Source organism: Danio aesculapii, chromosome 11 (assembly GCF_903798145.1).
Source record: "Danio aesculapii chromosome 11, fDanAes4.1, whole genome shotgun sequence".
NCBI classification, from domain to species: Eukaryota; Metazoa; Chordata; class Actinopteri; order Cypriniformes; family Danionidae; genus Danio; species Danio aesculapii.
The window spans coordinates 41,396,393-41,404,948 of NC_079445.1; positions in this window are offsets into that span (position 1 = coordinate 41,396,393).

Here is an 8,556-nt window from a genome sequence, read left to right on the forward strand (position 1 = left end):
CTAAACTTGAACTTTCCCGGAGAGAAAGATCTAAACGTGACCATCAGGTTTGATAATTTGCCTATGGAAATGCGATTGCACTTTGTTCTGTTTCCATTTTGACTATACTTGAACTTATCTTTCTTTGCACCGTTTATTATAGCCTCCAATGCATCTCACAATGAGTCTATAGTAGCCAACATTTGAAGTGGATCAGAAACGTTACTCAGAATTGTCCTAATAATAATATATATTATTTATAACGCGCTTTTCTAAAACCCAAAGCGCTTACAAGAAAGTAAAAACAACAAAGCACAGTAAACAATAAAAAATACAATTAAAAACACAGTAAGAATAAAAGATATCACAAATTAAAAACAGTCCTAAAAAGATGAGTTTTAAGTAGCTTTTTAAAAGCGTCCAATGAACCGGCATTCCTAATGTTAGTGGGAAGAGCATTCCAGAGTTTGGGAGCACGGAAAGAGAATGCCCTACTTCCCATGGTGCTGAGTTTGCAGCGAGGCTGAAACAGCGTAGGACTTGAGGCAGAGCGTAGACAGCGAGAGGTAGAGGAAATGGATATCAGGTCACAAATGTAACCTGGAGCAGAACCATGAACCACTTTATATGTTAAAATAAATGTTTTAAAATCAATACGAGACTTGACGGGCAGCCAGTGAAGCTGTTGGAGTATGGGAGTGATGTGCGACCGAGACGATGTATGTGTCAACACACGTGCAGCAGAATTTTGAATGTATCCTAAGACAGGAATGGGTGTTGTTTAGTAGTTTTAGGACAACTTTGATGAAAGGTTTTGATCCACTTCAAATGTTGACTACTGCAGCTCTAATGCACTACGCTAAATTGACAATAAGCCAAATATAGTACTAGAGCTGAGTGAACGTTAAAGTTGCATTGTAAACAGAAGTGGAAAGAGGAAACCGCAGAGATATAAATGTTTGTAAGAGATAAAATTAGTAAGTGAGAAAAAAAGAGTAAGAAAGTAAAACTCTTCAGTCTGTGTCCTAAAATGCCTTTAATGTTGACTTGTAATATGAAGGAATATCTGTTAAATGAATATAATGCTAAATATTGTACTATATTTGCCAATCCATTTTTCTGTTTCTCATATGTACACTCAAAAAAAAAAAAGTTTTTAACTTGTTCAAACTACTTAATTAAAATGAGCTGAAACAACACAATTCTTGAGATTTCAATGGGACAACTTAATTTTTTTATGCTCAATCTACATAAAATTGTTAGAAGTGTTAAGTTAACTTAATCAATTTGTGTTGGGACAACATAAATTAATTGTGTGGAACCCTGCATTTTTTATAGTGTAGATAAATCACACAGTTATATACAAGGTTTTTTATTTGTGGTCTGAAATACTTAAAGAAATATTTCACCCAAAAAGGAAAATGAGCTGTTAATTTCCTCATCCTCAGGACATCCGAGAAGTGGGTGATGTTTTTTTTCTTCCAAAGAACTTTTTATAGCAGAATCTGTAGTCCTTGGTGATTCATAAAGGACTAGTCAACGGTTACAGCCACTTTCAGTATCCAAAAGCATATTCAGGCAAAACTAATACCTGTAGTTCCTGACTATACATTTTACGAACCACCAAAAACCATGATTGCAGATTAAAAAGTATGCAAAGTTCAATGAAGAAAAAGATCATCTTAAGTCACTCTTTTTGATAGTCTAAAGGTGGTTGGTTAATTAAAAACAGATTTTTTATTGTGCAAAATGTGTAATTTCTTGCAAAATTTTAAAGGAATAGTTAGTACAATAATTAAACTTTATTCCTAGTTCCCTCATTCTCAGGCCATCCGAGTAGTAGGTGATGTTTTTTCTCTTCTGAAGATTTTTTTATATCAGAATCTGTGGTCCTTAGTGATTCATAAAATGCAAATCAACGGTTTCAGCCACTTTCAGTATCCAAAAGCATATTTAGGCAAAACAAAACTAATATTTCCTGACTATGCATTGGGTTTTTCTAAAGTAAAACAGTCCATTTGATGAATCACCAACAACCATGATTACAGATTAAAAAGTCTTTAAAGTTCTATAAAGAAAAGATCATCTTAAGTCACTCTTTGATAGTCTAAAGATAGTAGGTTAATTAATTAATACCAATTTTTTTATTGTTTAAAATGTTTAAGGGGTAGTTCAAACAAAAATGAAAATTTAATCACAACTTGCTCATCCTCAGGCCACCTGAGCAGAGGGTGATGTTTCTTTCTTAGCAGTTTTTTTATAGCAGAATCTGTAGCAAAGACTGTAGAGTACACATGGCATGTCACTCGTATCTTTTTGAATGGGGAAAAGTGTAACTGTCAGTGTGGTGAATAAAGCCCCGCCTACTAGTACAGGAGCCAATCATCGATCGTTGTATGGTGAAAAAAGCCCGCCTTCTAGTACAGGAGCCAATCATCGATCGATATATAGACTGACGAAACTTTGGGGGAGAAGCTTGGACCAGACGTGAGTTTCTGCAGGTTTTGTGTGATTTTAATGTTTAGAAATAAAACTAAAGAGACAGTTGTTGTTCAATTTTATTGCCGATTCCTAATATGAAGCTCAATCGTAAGCTTGGCAAGCAATTTTGGAGAATTTGAGGTTTCCCCATTCAAACAGAATGTCCAAGCATACTGTCTGAAAGGCGTTTCAAAGATGGCCGCTGAGTGACATGACTTGCCTTAAAGGGACTTTGTCTGTGGTCCTTGGTGATTCATAAAATGCTAGTCAACGGTTACAGCCACTTTTAGCATCCAAAAGCATATTCAGGCAAAACAAAACTAATATTTCCTGACTATGCATTGGGTTTTTCTAAAGCAAAACAGTCCATTTGATGAATCACCAACAACCATGATTACAGATTAAAAAGTCTTTAAAGTTCTATAAAGAAAAGATCCTCTTAAGTCACTCTTTGATAGTCTAAAGATAGTAGGTTAATTAATTAACAACAATTTTTTTATTGTGTAAAATGTTTAAGGGATAGTTCAAACAAAAATTAAAATTTAATCACAACTTGCTCATCCTCAGGCCACCCGAGCAGAGGGTGATGTTTCTTTCTTAGCAGTTTTTTTATAGCAGAATCTGTAGCAAAGACTATAGAATACACATGGCATGTCACTCGTATCTTTTTGAATGGGGAAAAGTGTAACTGTCAGTATGGTGAATAAAGCGCCGCCTACTAGTACAGGAGCCAATCATCGATCGTTGTGTGGTGAAAAAAGCCCGCCTTCTAGTACAGGAGCCAACCATCGATCGATATATAGACTGACGAAACTCTGGGGGAGAAGCTTGGACCAGACGTGAGTTTCTGCAGGTTTTGTGTGATTTTAATGTTTAGAAATAAAACTAAAGAGACAGTTGTTGTTCAATTTTATTGCCGATTCCTAATATGAAGTTCAATCGTAAGCTTTTGGAGAATTTGAAGTTTCCCTATTCAAACAGAATGTCCAAGTATACTGCCCAAAAGGCGTTTCAAAGATGGCCGCTGAGTGACATGACTTGCCTTAAAGGGACTTTGTCTGTGGTCCTTGGTGATTTATAAAGTGCTAGACAACGGTTACAGCCACTTTTAGCATCCAAAAGCATATTCAGGCAAAACAAAACTAATACCTATATTTCCTGACTATGCATTGGGTTTTTTTTAAAGCAAAACAGTCCATTTGATGAATCAGCAACAACCATGATTACAGATTAAAAAGTCTTTAAAGTTCTATGAAGAAAAAGATCATCTTAAGTCACTCTTAGATAGTCTAAAGATGGTAGGTTAATTAATTAACGACAGATTCTTTTATTGTGCAAAATGTTAAAGGGAAAGTTCAAACAAACTCAAATTACAGTTTACTCATCCTCAGGCCATCTGAGTAGTAGGTGATGTTTTTCTCTTCCGAAGAAGATTTTTATAGCAGAATCTGTAGTCCTTAGTGATTCATAAAATGCAAATCAACGGTTTCAGCCACTTTCAGTATCCAAAAGCATATTCTGGCAAAACAAAACTAATAGTTTCTGACTATACATTGGGTTTTTCTAAAGCAAAACAGTCCATTTGATGAATTACCAACAACCATGATTACAGATTAAATCAGTGATTGGCTGCTGGCTAGACTGAGTTGAATGAGGCCAGACTGTAGGACAGTCTGGTGCAGAGTTATGAGCTCACAAAGGTTGATCCAATGTTAAGTCAATGGCAGTCTTTTACAATGGAAGTCTATGGGACAGTTGCTAGGGTGCTGTAAGTGGTTGCTAGGGAGTGGCTAGTAAGTTAAAAAGTCACCAGTTATTGGCTGCTGGCTAGACTGAGTTAAATGAGTCCAGTTAGAAGTCTGTAGGACAGTCTGGTGCAGAGTTATGAGCTCACAAAGTTTGACCTAATGTTAAGTCAATAGGACTTTTGGGAATTTTCTGGGTCGTTTTTTGGAAAACCCAAAGTCGGATCAGTTAGAAAAGATATAGCAACCCGAGTCAGACCAGTTTGAAGGTTTGACAAAATTTTTAAGTATGTAACTTGAAAGGCTTAGGAGGAGATACACTTAGAAAGTAGTCTCAGAAGAAAAGGAAAGTATGAAGAAAAATATCATCTTAAGTCACTCTTTGATAGTCTAAAGGTGTTAAGTAAGTTAACAACAGATTTTTTTATCGTGTAAAATGTTTAAGGGATAGTTCATAAAAAAAATGAAAATTTAATCACATTTTACTCATCCTCAGGCCACCCGAGCAGTACTGTAGGTGATGTTTATTGCAGAATCTGTAGTCCTTGGTGATTCATAAAATGCTAGTCAACAGTTACAGCCACCTTTTTAGTATCCAAAAGCATATTCAGGCAAAACAAAACTAATACCTGCAGTTCCTGACTATACATTGGGTTTTGCTGAAGCAAAACAGTCCATTTTATGAATCATCTTAAGTCTCTCTTTGATAGTCTAAAGATGGTAGGTGAATAAATTAACAACAGATTCTTTTATTGTGCAAAATGTTAAAGGCACAGTTCAAACAAAAATGAAAATTTAATCACAATTTGCTCATCCTCAGGCCACCCGAGCAGTGGGTGATGTTTCTTTCTTAGCAGTTTTTTTATAGCAGAATCTGTAGCAAAGACTGTAGAGTACACATGGCATGTCACTCGTATCTTTTTGAATGGGGAAAAGTGTAACTGTCAGTATGGTGAATAAAGCCCCGCCTACTAGTACAGGGTTTTTTCTTCCAACGAAGATTTTATTGCAGAATCTGTAGTCCTTGGTGATTTATAAAATGCAAGTCAAAGCTTACAGCTACTTTTAGTATCCAAAGGTATATTCAGGCAATACAAAACTAATACCTGTGGTTCCTGACTATACATCCATTTTATGAATCACCATGATTACAGATAAAAAGTCTTTAAAGTTCATTTTTTAAGTCTTACGTCTCTTTTTTTGATAGTCTAAATGTGGTAGGTTAACTAACAACAGATTTTTTTATTGTGCAAAATGTTAGATATAGTTCATACAAAAATGAATATTGACTAACTATTTACTCAGCCTCAAGTGGTTCCAAGTCTTTATTAGTTTCTTTCTTCTGTTGAACACAAAATAAATTATATTGAAAATGCTGGAAACCTGTAAGCATTGACTAAGTAGGAAAAACAAATAACATGGAAGTCAATAGTTACAGGTTTCTAGCATTCTTCAAAATATCTTCTTTTGTGTTCATCAGAGGAAAGAAAATCAAACAGGTTTGATGAGAAAAATTAGCATCTTTGAGTAAACTATCCCTACTCCTTTATATGAATTCAGTGCAAGTCTGATAGACTTCATATGCACCAATAATCATTATTAAATGCAATTTGAATAAACATGAACACTCCCCGGTTTCTCCCACAGTCCAAACACATGCGCTATAGGTGAACTGGGTAAACAAAATTGGTCGTAGTGTATGAGTGTGTGTGTGTGTGTGTGTGTGAATGTGAGAGTTTATGGTTGTGTCCCAGTACAGGGTTGTTGCTAGAAGGGCATCCACTGCGTAACACATATGGCGGAATAGTTGGCGGTTCATTCCACTGTGGCGACCCCAGATAAATAAGGCACTAAGCTGAAGAAAAATTAATGAATGAACATGAATACTCACTCTGTATGCGGCATGCAGCTGGAGGTCAGAGAGGGTTTGCTGGAGAAAGTGCCCATCGCACAGGGAATACATGCATTATGGCAGTATGTGTTATATTTGTTTCCTTCTGAACAGTAAAAACCAGGTTTGCAAAAGCAAATTCTGTTCCTTTCCTGAGAGCATGCAGTGACTTCCACCTGATGTTTCCGACCTGTTTCCATTTATATGCAAAGACATAAAGTGCGGTCAGCAATAAAACAATTCACCAAACACATGCAAACATCTTAAGTACTGCTACTCATCACTACAGTAAGCTCTTAAAACAGTGAACTTTTCTATGTGGACACCTATTCAATGGGTGTCACGGTGGCGCAGTGGGTAGTATGATCGCCTCACAGCAAGAAGGTCGCTGGTTAAAGCATTTCTATGTGGAGTTTGCATGTTCTCCCCATGTTGGCGTGGGTTTCCTTCGGGTGCTCCGGTTTCCCCCACAGTCCAAACACATGTGCTATAGGTGAATTGAATAAGCTAAATTATCCATAGTGTATGTGTGTGAATGCAAGAGTGTATGGGTGTTTCCCAGTGTTGAATGAATGAATCTATTTAATTGTGCACGTTTGTTCACTGTACTCTGGTGGCTACAGTATGGAAAGCCATTTAGGCCAAAAGTGTCAAAATGTGTCAGTGTGTACATTTTTTAGAAATCTTCAATAATGAAATATATGAATGGAAATTATGAATAATGAATAATGAAATCTTTTATTCAACTGAATTTTTATTTTTAAATCACAAAATGCAAAACTATTTAGGGGCTTTTTAAAAAATAACTTAAAAATAAAAATAACTTAAAAATAAAATAACTTTTACTTCCATTTTAATGAATTCTAATATAATTTAAAATATAAATATAATTTAAAATATTCTTGGAATATAAATAAATAAAGAAATTAAATAAAATAAATCACAAAATGGGGCGACGCAGTGGCGCAGTAGGTAGTGCTGTCGCCTCACAGCAAGAAGGTCGCTGGTTCGAGCCTCGGCTGGGTCAGTTGGCGTTTCTGTGTGGAGTTTGCATGTTCTCCCTGCGTTCGCGTGGGTTTCCTCCGGGTGCTCCGGTTTCCCCCACAGTCCAAAGACATGCGGTACAGGTGAATTGGGAAGGCTAAATTGTCCGTAGTGTATGAGTGTGATTGAGTGTGTATGGATGTTTCCCAGAGATGCTGCATAAAACACATGCTGGATAAGCTGGCGGTTCATTCCACTGTGGCGACCCCGAATTATAAAGGGACTTTATATAGGGAATTATAAAGCCGAAAAGAAAATGTATGAATGAAAATCACAAAAATGCAAAACAATTTAGGTGCGTTTTAATCAACTTGTAATGAATGTTATTTTATTCCTGTTTTAATGAATTCTATGCCATAAAGGACATGCAAACAATGCTAAATATTTAGCTATAAATTCTACTGACTGGCTTCTCCCCTCTTTCTACAAATTGAACGCTTTTTAGCATGTGTTCAGTGATGATGATGATGATGACGACGGGTGTGTATGCGCACTCAAAAGAGATCTGTTTGTCTGTAGTTCTTTACTGACTCGATTGGTGCAGACAATAGTGTCAAACAGCTGTGTGTGTATGCCTTTTCCTGTCGCATATGCGGCTAAAAGTCCTACACGACGATAACAGTTTGATTACGGCATTTGTACTGTACTTGACTTCAGTAATTAGACTAAAATAGGACTACTCCACATGTCTTGATTCCATTTGTGTTTACAACGATTATGACTTTCAGCATATCTAAAGTGCTATTCCATCGCATGGTTACGAGCCGTGGCTACTTTGTGTAGCAGTAGTTGTAGCAGCATCTGCTTTGAACTCCGGTGAAAAAAGCGGTTACGTCAAACACGCCTAAGCAAACGAGTGACGGAGCTTGGGATGCTATGCATGCGCAAAGCACTAGATGTGCAGTTTAAATCCAATCCTGCCTCCAATCTTCAGTGCTAAATTCACCCTCACGCTCCATCATAACATCAGATCACAACTCATGAGACAACCTTTCACCGCGACGAGAAATCATGTTGCGATTTCATCTCGTGAGATCTCATAGCCCGAGATCTCATCACATCCTTAATGGACACCGATAATCTGATTTTAATCCGATTAAGACAATACTCTGATTAAGAGTCTACCATGTAAACAGCGATTTTTGATTAATTTAATCTGATTACGGTCATAATCAAACTAAACAGAAATGGAATTAAGTGACATGTGGAGTATGCCGATTTTAGTCACATTATTAAAGTGTAGTACAGACATGTAAACACAGCAATCAAACTATTACCGTCGTGTAGGACTTCCACCGCATTTTGCAACAGGATATTCTATACACACACAGCAGTTTGACACTATTCTCTGCACCTACCGAGTCAGTAAAGGACCACACCCAGCAAACAATTCTGTGTTTAATAAATGTCTAATAG